This window comes from Macaca mulatta, chromosome 14 (assembly GCF_049350105.2).
Source record: "Macaca mulatta isolate MMU2019108-1 chromosome 14, T2T-MMU8v2.0, whole genome shotgun sequence".
Taxonomy (NCBI): Eukaryota; Metazoa; Chordata; class Mammalia; order Primates; family Cercopithecidae; genus Macaca; species Macaca mulatta.
This window is the reverse complement of record NC_133419.1, coordinates 6,688,342-6,705,192: the sequence shown is the minus strand read 5'-3', so window position 1 is coordinate 6,705,192 and position 16,851 is coordinate 6,688,342. Positions and strand designations below refer to the sequence as shown.

Sequence of the window (16,851 nt, the reverse complement as noted above, 5' to 3'; positions counted from 1 at the left end):
GCTGTTTTGTTTTGTTTTGTTAAACTGAACTGACAAGAAGCCTGAATAGGCTACAAATAAACTAAAAGACGGTCAACCTCAGTAGCAATTGTTAAAATGTAAAATAGGCCCGGTGCAGTGGCTCACACCTGTAATCCCAGCACTTTTGGGAGGCTGAGGCTGGTAGATCACTTGAGGTTAGGAGTTCCAGATCAGCCTGGCCAACATGATGAAACCCTGTCTCTACTAAAAATACAAAAAGTTAGCCAGGTGTAGTGGCATGTTCCTGTAATTCCAGCTACTCGGGAGGCTGAGGTGGGAGAATTGCTGGAACCTGGGAGGCAGAGGTTGCAGTGAGCCGAGATCACACCATTTGCACTCCAGCCTGGGCAACAAGAGAAAATTGAAATCATATCAAGCATGCTCTCAGACCACAGTGGAATAAAACTGGAAATCAACTCAAAAAAGAACCTTCGAAACCATACAAATACCTGGAATTTAAATAACCTGCTCCTGAATGAGCATTGGGTCAAAAAAAAAAATCAAGATGGAAATTTAAAAAATTCTTCAAACTGAATGACAATAGTGACACAATCTATCAAAACCTCTGGGATATAGCTAAGGCCGTGCTAAAAGGAAAGTTCATAGCCCTAAATGCCTACATCAAAAAGTCTGAAAGAGCACAGACAATCTAAGGACACATCTCAAGGGACAGAGAAACAAGAACAAACCAAACCCAAAGCCAGCAGAAGAAAGGAAATAACCAAGATCAGAGCAGAACTAAATGAAATTGAAACAGAAAAAAATACAAAAGCTAAATGAAACAAAAAGCTTGTTCTTTGAAAAGATAAATAAAATTGATAGACCATTAACAAGATTAACCAAGAAAAGAAGAGAGAAAATCCAAATAACCTCACTGAGAAATAAAACAGGAGATATTACTGTCAGATCTCTGAGCCCAAGCCTGCACGTATACATCCAGATGGCCTGAAGCAAGTGAAGAATCACAAAAGAAGTGAAAATGGCCGGTTCCTGCCTTAACTGATGACATTGCCTTGTGAAATTCCTTCTCCTGGCTCAGAAGTTCCCCCACTGAGCACCTTCTGACCCCCACCCCTGCCTGCTAAAGAACAACCCCCATTGACTGTAATTTTCCATTCCTACCCAAATCCTATAAAACGACCCCACCCCATCTCCCTTCACTGACTCTCTTTTCCAACTCAGCCCGCCTGCACCCAGGTGACTAAAAAGCTTTATTGCTCACACAAAGCCTGTTTGGTGGTCTCTTCACATGGACGTGCGTGAAATGTGGTGCCGTGACTTGGATCAGGGGACGTCCCTTGGGATATCAATCCCCTGTCCTCATGCTCTTTGCTTCGTGAGAAAGATCCACCCACTACCTCTGGTCCTCAGACCAACCAGCCTAAGGAACATCTCACCAATTTTAAATCGGGTAAGCGGCCTCAGTTTACTCTCTTCTCCAACCTCTCTCACTATCCCTCGACCTCTTTCTCCTTTCAATCTTGGCACCATCCTTCAATCTCTCCCTTCTCTTAATTTCAATTCCTTTCCTTTTCTGGTAGAGACAGAGGAGACACGTTTTATCCGTGAACCCAAGACTCTGGCACCTGTCACAGACAAGGGAAGACAGTCTTCTCTTGGTGTTTAATCACTGTGGGGACGCCTGCTTGATTATTCACCCACGTTTCAGAGGTGTCTGATCACCACGGGGATGCCTGCCTTGATCCTTCACCCTTCATGGCAAGCACCACTTTTGGGGGGCAAGCACCCCCTACTCTTTCTCTTTGTGTCTCCACCCTGTCTTTTCTCTGGACTTGCCTCCTTCACTATGGGCAAACTTCCACGCTCCATTCCTCCTTCTTCTCCCTTAGCCTGTGTTCTCAAGAACTTAAAACCTCTTCAACTCACACCTGACCTAAAACCTAAATGCCTAATTTTCTTCTACAACGCCACTTGACCCCAATACAAACTCGACAGTTGTTTCAAATAGCCAGAAAACGGCACTTTCGATTTTTCCATCCTACAAGATCTAGATAATTCTTGTCGTAAAATGGGCAAATGGTCTGAGATGCCTGACCTCCAGGCATTCTTTTACATATCGGTCCCTCCCTAGTTTCTGTTCCCAATGCAACTCGTACCAAATCTTCCTTCTTTCCCTCCCACCTGTCCCCTCAGTCCCAATCCCAAGCATCACTGAGTCTTTCCAATCTTCCTTTTCTACGGACCCATCTGACCTCTCCCCTTCTCCCCAGGCTGCTCCTCGCCAGGCCGAGCCAGGCCCCAATTCTTCCTCAGCCTCTGCTCCTCCACCCTATAATCCTTTTATCACCTCCCCTCCTCACACCTGGTCCGGCTTACAGTTTCTAGCCCTCCCCTCACCTGCCCAACAATTTTCTTTTAAACAGGTGGCTGGAGCTAAAGGCATAGTCAAGGTTAATGCTCCTTTTTCTTTATCTGACCTCTCCCAAATCAGCTAGCGTTTAGGCTCTTTTTCATCAAATATAAAACCCCGGCCCAGTTCATGGCTCATTTGGCAGCAACCCTGAAACGCTTTACAGCCCTAGACCCTAAAAGGTCAAAAGGCCATCTTATTCTCAATGTACATTTTATTACCCAATCTGCTCCCGACGTTAAATAAAATCCCCCAAATTAAATTCCAACCCTCCAACCCCACAACAGGACTTAATGAACCCGCCTTCAAGGTGTACAATAATAGAGTACAGCCAGCCAAGTAGCAACATATTTCTGAGTTGCAACTCTTTGCCTCCACTGTGAGAGAAACCCCAGCCACATCTCCAGCACGCAAGAACTTCAAAATGCCTAAGCTGCAGCAGTCAAGCATTCCTACAGGACCTTCTCTATCAGGATCTTGCTTCAAGTGCTAGAAATCTGGCCACTGGGCCGAGGAATGCCCTCAGCCCAGGATTCCTCCTAAACCTTGTCCCATCTGTGCAGGACCCCACTGGAAATCAGACTGTCCAACTCACCCAGCAGCCACACCCAGAGCCCCTGGAACTCTGGCCCAAGGCTCTCTGACAACTTCCCACATCTTCTCGACTTAGGGGCTAAAGACTGACGCTGTCCGATCACCTCGAAGCTTCCTGGACCATCACAGATGCTTTGGATAACTCTTGCAGTGCAGGGTAAGTCCATCCCCTTCTTAATCAATATGGATGCTACCCACTCCACATTACCTTCTTTTCAAGGGCCTGTTTCTCTTACCTCCATAACTGTTATGGGTATTGACGGCCAGGCTTCTAATCCTCTTAAAACTCCCAAACTCTGGTGCCAACTTGGACAATTTTCTTTTATGCACTCTTTTTTAGTTATCCCCACCTACCTAGTTCCCTTATTAGGCTGAGATATTTTAACAAAATTATCTGCTTCCCTGACTATTTCTGGACTACAGCCACACCTCATTGCTGCCCTTTTCCCCAGTTCTAAGCCTCCTTCACATCCTCCCCTTGTATCTCCCCACCTTAATCCACAAGTATAGGACACCTCTACTCCCTCCTTGGTGACTGATCATTCACCCCTTACCATCCCATCCCATTAAAACCTAATCACCCTTACACCACTCAACACCAATATCCCATCCCACAGCATGCTTTAAAAGGATTAAAGCACCAGGCGTGGTGGCTCAAGCCTGTAATCCCTGCACTTTGGGAGGCCGAGGTGGGCAGATCATGAGGTCAGGAGATCGAGACCATCCTGGCTAACACGGTGAAACCCCATCTCTACTAAACATACAAAAAATTAACCGGGTGCAGTGGCAGGCACCTGTAGTCCCAGCTACTCAGGAGGCTGAGGCAGGAGAATTGCGTGAACCCAGGAGGCGGAGCTTGCAGTGAGCTGAGATCACGCCACTGCACTCCAGCCTGGGCGACAGAATGAGACTCTGCCTCAAAAAACAAAAACAAAAACAGATTAAAGCCTGTTATCACTTGCCTGTTACCACATGAGCTTTTAACTCTCCTTGAGCCTATAAACTTTCCTTACAATTCCCCCATTTTACCTGTTCAAACACCGGACAGGTCTTACAGCTTAGTTCAGGATCTGTGCCTTATTAACCAAATGGTTTTGCCTATGCACCCCATGGTGCCAAACCCATATACTCTCCTATCCTCAATACCTCCCTCCACAACCCTTCCACAACCCATTATTCTGTTTTGGATCTCAAACATGCTTTCTTTACTATTCCTTTACACCCTTCATTCCAGCCTCTCTTCGCTTTCACTTGGACTGACCCTGACACTCCTCAGGCTCAGCAAATTACCTGGGCTGTACTGCTGCAAGGTTCGCGGACAGCCCCCATTACTTCAGTCAAGCCCAAATTTCTTCCTCATCCATTACCTATCTTGGCATAATTCTTCATAAAAACACATATGCTCTCCCTGCCTATTGTGTCTGACTGATCTCTCAAAGCCCAACCCCTTCTACAAAACAACAACTCCTTTCCTTCCTGGGCATGGTTGGATACTTTCGCCTTTGGATACCTGGTTTTGCCATCCTAACAAAACCATTATATAAACTCACAAAAGGAAACCTAGCTGACCCCATAGATCCTAAATCCTTTCCCCACTCCTCTTTCCGTTCAATGGAGACAGCTTTCAAGACTGCTCCCACCGTAGCTCTCCCTGACTCATCCCAACCCTTTTTTCATTACACACAGCCAAAGTGCAGGGCTGTGTGGTTGAAATTCTTACAGAAGGACGGGGACCGTGCCCTGTGGCCTTTTCATCCAAACAACTTGACCTTACCGTTTTAGCCTAGCCACCATGTTTGAATATGGCGGCTGCCACTGCCTTAATACTTTTAGAGGCCCTCAATGTGGGGAAAAGAAAGAGAGATCTGGCCGGTCGCGGTGGCTCACGCCTGTATCCCAGCACTTTGGGAGGCTGAGACAGGAGGATCACGAGGTCAGGAGATCGAAACCATCCTGACTAACACGGTGAAACCCCATCTCTACTAAAAATACAAAAATTAGCCAGGCACAGTGGCGGGCTCCTGTAGTCCCAACTACTCGGGAGGCTGAGGCAGCAGAATGGCGTAAACCCGGGAGACGAGCTTTCAGTGAGTGGAGATCGTGCCACTGCACTCCAGCCTGGGCGACAGAGCAAGGCTCTGTCTCAAAAAAAAAAAAAAAAAAAAAGAAAGAGAGATCAGACTGTTACTGTGTCTATGTAGAAAGAAGTAGACATAAGAGACTCCATTTTGTTCTGTACTAAGAGAAATTCTTCTGCAGTGAGATGCTGTTAATATGTAACCCTAGCTCCAACCCTGTGCCGACAGAGACATGTGCTGTGTTGACTCAAAGTTTAATGGATTTAGGGCTATGCAGGATGTGCTTTGTTAAAAAAGTGCTTGAAGGCAGTATGCTTGTTAAAAGTCATTGCTATTCTCTAATCTCAAGTACCCAGGGACACAATACACTAGGGAAGGCTGCAGGGACCTCGGAAGGCTGCAGGGACCTCCGCCTAGGAAAGCCAGGTATTGTCCAAGGTTTCTCCCCATGTGGTAGCCTGAGATATGGCCTCTTGGGAAGGGAAAGACCTGACTGTCCCCTAGCCTGACACCCGTAAAGGGTCTGTGCTGAGGAGGATGAGTGAAAGAGGAAGTCCTCTTTGCAGCTGAGATAAGAGGAAGGCATCTGTCTCCTACTCATCCCCGGGCAAGTCTCGGTGTAAAACCCAAGTGTATGTTCTATTTACTGACATAGGAGAAAACCACCTTAGGGCTGGAGGTGAGACATGCTAGAGGCAATACTGCTCTTTAATGTACTGAGATATTTGTATAGGTGCACATCAAGGCACAGCACTTTTCCTTAAACTTATTTGTGATACAGAGACCTTTGTTCACATGTTTTCCTGCTGATCCTCTCCGCACTGTGACCCTATTGTCCTGCCACTTCCCCCTCTCCGAGATGGTAGAGAGAATGATCAGCAAATACTGAGGGAACTCAGAGACAGGTCCCTGCACAGGTCCTCCATATGTTGAGCGCCCGTCCCCTGGGCCCACTTTTTTTTCTCTATTCTTTGTCTCTGTGTCTCTTTCTTTTCTCAGTCTCTGGTCCCACCTGATGAGAAATGCCCATACGTGTGGTGGGGCAGGCCACCCCTTCATCTGGTGCCCAACGTGGGTGCTTTTCTCTAGGGTGAAGGTACGCTCGAGCGTGATCATTGAGGATAAGTCAATGAGAGATTCCTGAGTACGTCTATGGTCAGCCTTGCAGTAAGCTTGTGCGCTCAGAAGAACGTAGGGTAACAATGGGACAAACTGAAAGTAAATATGCCTCTATTCTCAGCTCTATTAAAATTCTTTTAAGAAGAGGGGGAGTTAGAGTCTCTACAAAAAATCTAATCATGCTATTTCAAACGATAGAACAATTCTGCCCATGGTTTCCAGAACAGGGAACTTTAGATCTAAAATATTGGGGAAAAAATTGGCCAAGAATTAAAACAAACAAGTAGGGAGGGTAAAATCATCCCACTTTCAGTATGGAATGATTGGGCCATTATTAAAGCAGTTTTAGAATGGTTTCAAACAGGAGAAGATAGCGTTTCAGTTTCTGATGTCCCTGAAAGCTGTGTAATAGATTGTGATGAAGAGGCAGGGATAGAATCCCAGAAAGGAATGGAAAGTTCACATTGTAAATATGTAGCAGAGCCGGTAATGTAGTCAAAGTTAAATGTTGACTACATTACAGTCAACGTTAAATGTTGACTACATGTAGCAGAGCCGGTAATTGTAGTCAACGTTAAATGTTGACTATAATCAATTACAGGAGGTGATATATCTTGAAACATTAGAATTAGAAGAGAAAGGTCCAGAATTAGCAGGGCCATCAGAGTCTAAATCACGATGGCCAACTCCTCTTCCTGCAGTTCAGATGCTTGTGACATTACAACCTCAAATGCAGGTTAGACAAGTACAAACCCCAAGAGAATATCAAATAGAGAAAGTCTCTGTCATGGCAATGCTAATCCAAATACAGTATCCACAATATCAGCCGGTAGAAAATAAGACCCAACCGCCAGTAGCCTATCAATACTGGCCGCCAGCCGAACTTCAGTATCGGCGGCCCCCAGAAAATCAGTCTAGACCGCCAGGAATGTTTCCAGCACCACGGGGCAGGGCGCTATAGCCTCAGCCGCCCACTATGAGACTTAGTCCTACAGCATCACCTAGTGGACAGGGCAGTGCATTACATAAAATTATTGGTAAAGCAAGAAAGCAAGGAGATATTGAGGCGTGGCAATTCCCAGTAATATTAGAGCCAATACCACCTGGAGAAGAGGCTCAAGAGGGAGCGCCTTCCCTAGCTGAGGCCGGATATGAGTCTTTTTGTATAAAAATGCTAAAAGATATGAAAGAGGAAGTAAAACAGTATGGAGCCAACTCCCCTTATATGAGGACATTATTAGATTCCATTGCTCATGGACATAGACTCATTCCTTATCATTGGGAGATTTTGGCCAAATCATCACTCTCACCCTCTCAATTTTTATAATTTAAGACTTGGTGGATTGATGGGGCACAAGAACAGGTCCGAAGAAATAGGGCTGCCAATACTCCAGTTAACATAGTTGCAGATCAGCTATTAGGAACAGGTCAAAATTGGATCACTACTAATCAACAAGCAATAATGCAGAATGAGGCCATTGAGCAAGTTAGAACTATCTGCCTTAGAGCCGGGGAAAAAAGCCAAGATCCAGGAACCACCTGCCCCTCATTCAATACAATAAGACAAGGCTCTAAAGAGCCCTACCCTGATTTTGGAGCAAGGCTCCAAAACGCTGCTCAAAAATCAATTACCAATGAGAATGCCTGTAAGGTCACAGTGGAGTTGATGGCATACAAAAATGCCAATCCTGGGTGGCAATCAGCCATTAAGCCATTAAAAGGACAGGTCCCGGCAGGATCAGATGTAATCTCAGAGAACATAAAAGCCTGTGATGGAATTGGAGGAGCTATGCATAAAGCTATGCTTATGGCTCAAGCAATAATGGGAGTTGCTTCAGCAGGACAAGTTAGAACATTTGAGGGAAAATGTTATAATTATGGTCAAATTGGTCATCTAAAAAAGAATTGCCCAGTCTCAAATAAACAAAATATAACAACTCAAGCTACTACAACAACAGATAAACAGCCACCTGGCCTATGTCCAAGATGTAAAAAAGGAAAACATTGGGCTAATCAATGTCGTTCGAAATTTGATAAAAATGGGCAACCATTGTCGGGAATGTCAGGCCCTGCAACACACTGGGGCATTCCCAGTTCGGCCCTTTGTTCCTCAGGGTTTTCAGGGACAACAACTCCACTGTCACAAATGCCTCAGGGAATGCGCCAGTTACCACAATACAGCAACTGTTCCCCGCCACAAGCGGCAGTGCAGCAGTAGATTTATGCACTATACAAGCAGTCTCTCTGCTTCCAGGGGAGTCCCCACAAAAAAATCCCCACAGGGGTATATGGCCCACTGCCTGAGGGGACTGTAGGACTAATCTTAGGAAGGTCGAGTCTAAATCTAAAAGGAGTTCAAATTCACACTGGTGTGGTTGATTCAGACTACAAAGGCAAAATTCAATTGGTTATTAGCTCCTCAATTCCTTGCAGTGCCAGTCCAGGAGACAGAATTGCTCAATTATGACTCCTGCCTTATATTAAGGTTGGAAACAGTGAGATAAAAAGAACAGGAGGGTTTGGATGCACTGATCCTACAGGAAAGGCTGCATATTGGGCAAGTCAGGTCTCACAGAGCAGACCTGTGTGTAAGGCCATTATTCAAGGAAAACAGTTTGAAGAGTGAACAGACACTGGAGCAGATATCTCTATCATTGCTTTAAATCAGTGGCCAAAAAATTGGCCTAAACAAAAGGCTGTTTGTCACAGGACTTGTCGGCATAGGCACAGCCTCCGAAGTGTATCAAAGTACGATGATTTTACATTGTTTACAGCCAGATAATCAAGAAAGTACTGTTCAGCCAATGATTGCTTCAGTTCTTGTTAATCTGTGGGGTCGAGATTTGTTACAACAATGGGGTGCGGAAATCATTATGCCCACTCCATTATACAGCCCCACGAGTCAAAATATCATGACTCAGATGGGATATGTACGAGGAAAGAGACTAGGGAAAAATTAAAATGGCATTAAAGTCCCAATTGAGACTGAGAGAAATCAAGAAAGAAAAGGAATAGGGCATCCTTTTTAGGGGCGGCCACTGTAGAGCCTCCTAAACCCATTCCATTAACTTGGAAAACAGAAAAACCTGTATGGATAAATCAATGGCTGCTACCAAAACAAAAACTGGAGGCTTTGCGTTTATTAGCAAAGGAACAGTTAGAAAAGGGACTTATCGAGCCTTCATTCTTGCCTTGGAATTCTCCTGTGTTTGTAATTCAGAAGAAATCCAGCAGATGGCGTATGTTAACTGATTTAAGAGCCGTAAATGCCGTAATTCAAACCATGGGGCCTCTCCAACCCGGGTTGCCCTCTCCCACCATGATCCTAAAAGACTGGCCTTTAATTATAATTTATCTGAAGGATTAGCTTTTTTACCATTCCTCTGGCAGAGCAGGATTTTGAAAAGTTTGCCTTTACTATACCAGCCGTAAATAATAAAGAATCAGCCACCAGGTTTCAGTGGAAAGTGTTACCTCAGGGATTGCTTCATAGTCCAACTATTTGTCAGACTTTTGTAGGTCAAGCTCTTCAACTAGTTAGAGACAAGTTTTCAGACTGTTATGTCATTCATTATGTTGATGATATTTTATGTGCTGCAGAAATGAGAGACAAATTAATTGACTGTTATACATTTCTGCAAGCAGAGGTTGCCGACGCAAGACTGGCAGTAGCATCTGATAAGATTCAAACCTCTACTCCTTTTCATTATTTAGGGATGCAGATAGAAAATAGAAAAATTAAGCCACAAAAAATAGAAATAAGAAAAGACACATTAAAAACATTTAATTACTTTCAAAAATTGCTAGGAGATATTAATTGGATTCGGGCAACTCTCTGCATTCCTACTTAGGCCATGTCAAATTTGTTCTCTATCTTTTTTTTTTTTTTTTTTTTGAGACGGAGTCTCGCTCTGTCGCCCAGGCTGGAGTGCAGTGGCGCAATCTCGGCTCACTGCAAGCTCCGCCTCCCGGGTTCACGCCATTCTCCTGCCTCAGCCTCCCGAGTAGCTGGGACTACAGGCGCCCGCCCCTGCGCCCGGCTAATTTTTTCTATTTTTAGTAGAGACGGGGTTTCACCGTGGTCTCGATCTCCTGACCTTGTGATCCGCCCACCTCGGCCTCCCAAAGTGCTGGGATTACAGGCGTGAGCCACCACGCCCGGCCTGTTCTCTATCTTAAGGGGAGACCCAGACGTAAATAGTAAAAGAGTATTAACCCCAGAGACAACAAAAGAAATTAAATTAGTGGAAGAAATAATTCAGTCAGCACAAATAAATAGAATAGATCCCTTAGCCCCACTCCAACTTTTGATTTTTGCTACTGCACATTCTCCAGCAGGCATCATTGTTCAAAATACTGATCTTGTGGAGTGGTCATTTCTTCCTCACAGTACAATGAAGACTTTTACATTGTACTTGGATCAAATAGCTATATTAATTGGTCAGGAAAGATTATGAATAATAAAATTGTGTGGAAATGACCCAGACAAAATAGTTGTTCCTTTAAACAAGGAACAAGTTAGACAAGCCTTTATCAATTCTGCTGCATGGCAGATTGGTCTTGCTGATTTTGTGGGAGTTATTGATAATCAGTAGGCAAAAACAAAAATCTTCCAGTTTTTAAAATTGACTACCTGGATTTTACCTAAAATTACCAGACATAAACCTTTAGAAAATGCTCTGACAGTGTTTACTGATGGTTCCAGCAATGGAAAAGCGGCTTACTCCGGGCCAAAAGAGCGAGTCATCAAAACTCAGTATCAATCGGCCCAAAGGGCAGAGTTGGTTGCAGTGTTACAAGATTTTAATCAACCTGTTAATATTGTATCAGATTCTGCATATGTAGTACAGGCTACAAGGGATGTTGAGACAGCTCTAATTAAATATAGCATGGATGATGAGTTAAACCGGCTGTTCAGTTTATTACAACAAACTATAAGAAAAAGAAATTTCCCATTTTATATTACTCATATTCGAGCACACACTAATTTGCCAGGGCCTCTAACTAAAGCAAATGGACAAACTGACTTACTGGTGTCGTCTGCATTCATAAAAGCACAAGAACTTCATGCTTTGACTCATAAATGCAGCAGGATTAAAAAACAAATTTGATGTCACATGAGAACAGGCAAAAGATATTGTACAACATTGCACCCAGTGTCAAGTCCTACCCCTGCCCACTCAAGAGGCAAGAGTTAATCCCAGAGGTCTGTATCCTAATGTGTTACGGCAAATGGATGTCACACATGTACCTTCATTTGGAAGATTATCATGTGTCCATGCGACAGTTGATACTTACTCAGATTTCGTATGGGCAACCTGCCAGACAGGAGAAGGTACTTCCCATGTTAAAAAACATTTATTATCTTATTTTACTGTAATGGGAGTTCCAGAAAACATTAAAACTGACAATGAGGCCGGGCATGGTGGCTCAAGCCTGTAATCCCAGCACTTTGGGAGGCTGAGACGGGCGGATCATAAGGTCGGGAGATCAAGACCATCCTGGCTAACATGGTGAAACCCCGTCTCTACTAAAAAATACAAAAAACTAGCCGGGCGAGGTGGCGGGCGCCTGTAGTCCCAGCTACTCGGGAGGCTGAGGCAGGAGAATGGCATAAACCCGGGGGGCGGAGCTTGCAGTGAGCTGAGATCCGGCCACTGCACTCCAGCCTGGGCGACAGAGCAAGACTCCATCTCAAAAAAAAACAAAAAAAAAAAACAAAAAACTGACAATGAACCAGGATACTGTAGTAAAGCTTTCCAAAAATTCTTAAATCAGTGGAAAATTACACATACAACAGGAATTCCCTATAATTCCCAAGGACAGGCCATAGTTGAAAGAACTAATAGAACACTCAAACGTCAATTAGTTAAACAAAAAGAAGTGGGAGACAGTAAGGAGTGTACCACTCCCCAGATGCAACTTAATCTAGCACTCTACACTTTAAATTTTTTAAACATTTATAGAAATCAGACTACTACTTCTGCAGAACAACGTCTTGCTGGAAAAAAGAACAGCCCATATGAAGGAAAACTGATTTGGTGGAAAGACAACAAAAATAAGACATGGGAAATAGGGAAGGTGATAACCTGGGGAAGAGGTTTTGCTTGTGTTTCACCAGGAGAAAATCAGCTTCCTGTTGGGATACCCACTAGACATTTAAAAGTTCTACAATGGACCCATCGGAGATGCAAAGAAAAGCACCTCCACAGAGACGGAAACACTGCAATCGAGCACCATCGTCGCGCAAGATGGACAAAATGGTGATGTCAGAAGAACAGACGAAGTCGCCATCCACCAAGAAAGTGGAGCCGCCAACTTGGGCACAATTAAAGAAGCTGACACAGTTAGCTAAAAAAAAGCCTAGAGAACACAAAGGTGACACAAACTCCAGAGAACATGCTGCTTGCAGCTTTGATGATTTTATCAACGGTGGGAAGTCTCCCCATGCCTGCAGGAGCATCTGCAGCGAATTATACCTACTGGGCCTGTGTGCCTTTCCCGCCCTTAATTCGGGCAGTCACATGGATGGATAATCCTATTGAAGTATATGTTAATAATAGTGTGTGGGTACCTGGCCCACAGATGATCGTTGCCCTGCCAAACCTGAGGAAGAAGCAATGATGATAAATATTTCCACTGGGTATCGTTATCCTCCTATTTGCCTAGGGAGAGCACCAGGATGTTAATGCCTGCAGTCCAAAATTGGTTGGTAGAGGTACCTACTGTCAGTCCCACCAGTAGATTTACTTATCACACGGTAAGTGGAATGTCACTCAGGCCACAGGTAAATTATTTACAGGACTTTTCTTATCAAAGATCATTAAAATTTAGGCCTAAGGGGAAACCTTGCCCCAAGGAAATTCCCAAAGGATCAAAAGGCACAGTAGTTGTAGTTTGGGAAGAATGTGTGGCGGATAGTGTGGTGACATTACAAAACAATGAATTCAGAACTATTATAGATCGGGCACCCTGAGGTCAATTCTACCACAATTGCACAGGACAAAACTCAACCGTGTCCCAGTGCACAAGTGAGTCCAGCTGTTAATAGTGACTTAACAGAAAGTATAGACAAACATAAGCCCAAAAAATTAATCTTTCTACCCTTGGGAATGGGGAGAAAAAGGAATCTCTACTCCAAGACCAAAAATAGTAAGTCCTGTTTCTGGTCCTGAACATCCAGAATTATGGAGGCTTACCGTGGCCTCATACTGCATTAAAATTTGGTCTGGAAATCAAACTATAGAAACAAGAGATCATAAGCCATTTTATACTATCGACCTAAATTCCAGTCTAACAGTTCCTTTGCAAAGTTGTGTAAAGTCCCCTTATATGCTAGTTGTAGGAAATATAGTTATTACACCAGACTCCTGAACTATAACCTGTGAAAATTACAGATTGTTTACTTGCATTGATTCAACTTTTAATTGGCAGCACTGTATTCTGCTAGTGAGAGCAAGAGAAGGCATGTGGATCCCTGTGTCCATGGACCGACCGTGGGAGGCCTCGCCATCTGTCCATATTTTGACTGAAGTATTAAAAGTCATTTTAAATAGATACAAGAGATTCATTTTTACTTGAATTGTAGTGATTATGGGATTAATTGCAATCACAGCTATGGCCACTGTGGCAGGAGTTGCATTGCACTCTTATGTTCAGACAGTAAACTTTGTTAACGATTGGCAAAAGAATTCTACAAGATTGTGGAATTCACAATCTGGTATTGACCAAAAATAGGCAAATCAAATTAATGATCTTAGACAAACTATCATTTGGATGGGAGATAGGTTCATGAGCTAGAACATTGTTTCTAGTTACAGTGTGACTGGAATACATCAGATTTTTGTACTACACCCCGAGTTTATAACGAGTCTGAGCATCACTGGGACATGGTTAGACACTACCTACAGGGAAGAGAAGATAATCTCACTTTAGACATTTCCAAATTAAAGGAACAAATTTTTGAAGCATCAAAAGCCCATTTAAATTTGGTACCAGGAACTGAGGCAATAGCAGGAGTTGCTGATGGCCTCGCAAATCTTAACCCTGTCACTTGGGTTAAGACCATCGGAAGTTCTACTATTGTAAATTTCATATTAATCCTTGTGTGCCTGTTCTGTCTGTTGTTAGTCTGCAGGTGTACCCAACAGCTCCGAAGAGACAACGACCACCATGGAGAACGGGCCATGATGACGATGGTGGTTTTGTGGAAAAGAAAAGGGGGAAATGTGGGGAAAAGAGAGATCGACTGTTACTTTGTCTATGTAGAAACAAGTGACATAAGAGACTCCATTTTGTTCTGTACTAAGAGAAATTCTTCTACCTTGAGGTGCTGTTAATGTGTAACCCTGGCTCCAACTGTGCTGGCAGAGACATGTGCTGTGTTGACTCAAGGTTTAATGGATTTAGGGCTATGCAGGATATGCTTTGTTAAAAAAGTGCTTGAAGGCAGTATGCTTGTTAAAAGTCATTGCTATTCTCTAATCTCAAGTACCCAGGGACACAATACACTGCAGAAGGAAGGTCGCAGGGACCTCCGCCTAGGAAAGCCAGGTATTGTCCAAGGTTCCCCCCATGTGATAGCCTGAGATATGGCCTCATGGGAAGGGAAAGACCTGACTGTCCCCGAGGCCAACACCCATAAAGGATCTGTGCTGAGGAGGATGAGTGAAAGAGGAAGGCCTCTTTGCAGTTGACATAAGAGGAAGGCATCTGTCTCCTGCTCGTCCCCAGGCAATGGAATGGAATCCGTGTAAAACCCGATTGTATGTTCTATTTACTGAGATAGGAGAAAACCACCTTAGGGCTGGAGGTGAGACATGCTGGCGGCAATACTGCTCTTTAATGCACCAAGATATTTGTATAGTGCACATCAAGGCATAGTACCTTTTCTTAAACTGATTTATGACACAGAGACCTTTGTTTACATGTTTTCCTGCTGATCATCTCCCCACTATTACCTATTCATCCCCCTCTCCAAGATGGTAGAGATAATGATCAACAAATACTGAGGGAACTCAGAGACAGGTCCCTGTGCCCATCCTCCGTATGTTGAGCACCGGTCCCCTGGGCCCACTTTTCTTTCTCTATACTTTGTCTCTGTGTCTCTTTCTTTTCTCAGTCTCTGGTCCCACCTGATGAGAAACACCTACAGGTGTGGAGCGGCAGGCCACCCCTTCACTCAAAATCACAAACTGCTCAACTCACTCTCTACAATTCTCATAACTTCCAAAATCTATTTTCTTCCTCACACCTGATGCACATACTTTCTGACCCCGTCCACTACCTCTCAGCAAGTCGAACTCATTGCCTTAACTCGAGCCCTCACTCTCGCAAAAGTACTACCCATCCATATTTATACTGACTCTAAATATGCCTTCCATATCCTGCTGCTCTAAATACGCCTTCCATATCCACCCCCATGCTGTTATATGGGCAAAAGAGGTTTCCTCACTATGCAAGGGTCCTCCATCATTTAATAACAACTCTTCTCAAGGCTGCTTTACTTCCTATGGAAGCTGGAGTCATTCACTACAAGGGCCATCAAAAGGCATCAGATCCCATCGCTCAGGACAACGCTTATGCTGATAAGGTAGCTAAAAAAGCAGCTAGCGTTCCAACTTCTGTCCCTCACAGCCAGTTTTTCTCCTCATCAATCATTCCCACCTACTCCCCCACTGAAACTGCCACCTATCAATCTCTTCCCACACAAGGCAAATGGTCCTTAGACCAAGGAAAATATCTCCTTCCAACCTCACAGGCCCGTTCTACTCTGTCGTCATTTCATAGCCTCTTCCACATAGGTTACAAGTCGCTAGCCCATCTCTTAGAATCTCTCATTTCCTTTCCATCGTGGAAATCTATCCTCAAGGAAATCACTTCTCAGTGTTCCATCTGCTATTCTACTACCCCTCAGGAATTATTCAGGCCCCCTCCCTTCCCTACACATCAAGCTTGGGGATTTGCCCCTGCCCAGGACTGGCAAATTGACTTTACTCACATGTTCCAAGTCAGGAAACTAAAATACCTCTTGGTCTGGGTAAACACTTTCACTGGATGGGTAGAGGCCTTTCCCCCAGGGTCTAAAAAGGCCACTATGGTCATTTCTTTCCTTCTATAAGACATAATTCCTCGGTTTGGCCTTCCCACCTCTATACAGTCCAAAAACGGACTGGGCTTTACTAGTCAAATCACCCAACCAGTTTCTCAGGCTCTTGGTATTCAGTGAAACCTGCATATCACTTACCTACCTTACCTTTCCTCAATCTTCAGGAAAGGTAGAACGGACTAATGGTCTTTTAAAAACACCTCACCAAACTCAGCCACCAACTTAAAAAGGATTGGACAATACTTTTACCACCTGCCCTTCTCAGAATTCGGGCCTGTCCTTGGAATGCTATAGGGTACAGCCCATTTGAGCTCCTGTATAGACGCTCCATTTTATTAGGCCCCAGTCTCATTCCAGACACCAGACCAACTTGGACTGTGCCCCAAACACTTGTCAACCCTACTCTCTTCTGTCTAGTCATACTCCTATTCACTATTCTCAACTACTCATAAATGCACTGCTCTTGTTTACACTGCCGGTTTACACTGTTTCTTCAAGCCATCACAGCTGATATCTCCTGGTGCTATCCCAAATCGCCACTCTTAACTCCCTCTTAAAGT

General features: G+C 44.2%; 1 pseudogene; it reads left to right on the top strand.

The window, feature by feature from the left end:
• The first annotated feature begins 12,254 nt into the window (after positions 1-12,254).
• LOC114672221 (endogenous retrovirus group K member 19 Rec protein-like) lies at positions 12,255-14,507 on the top strand (annotated as a pseudogene).
• The last annotated feature ends 2,344 nt before the right edge of the window (positions 14,508-16,851 follow it).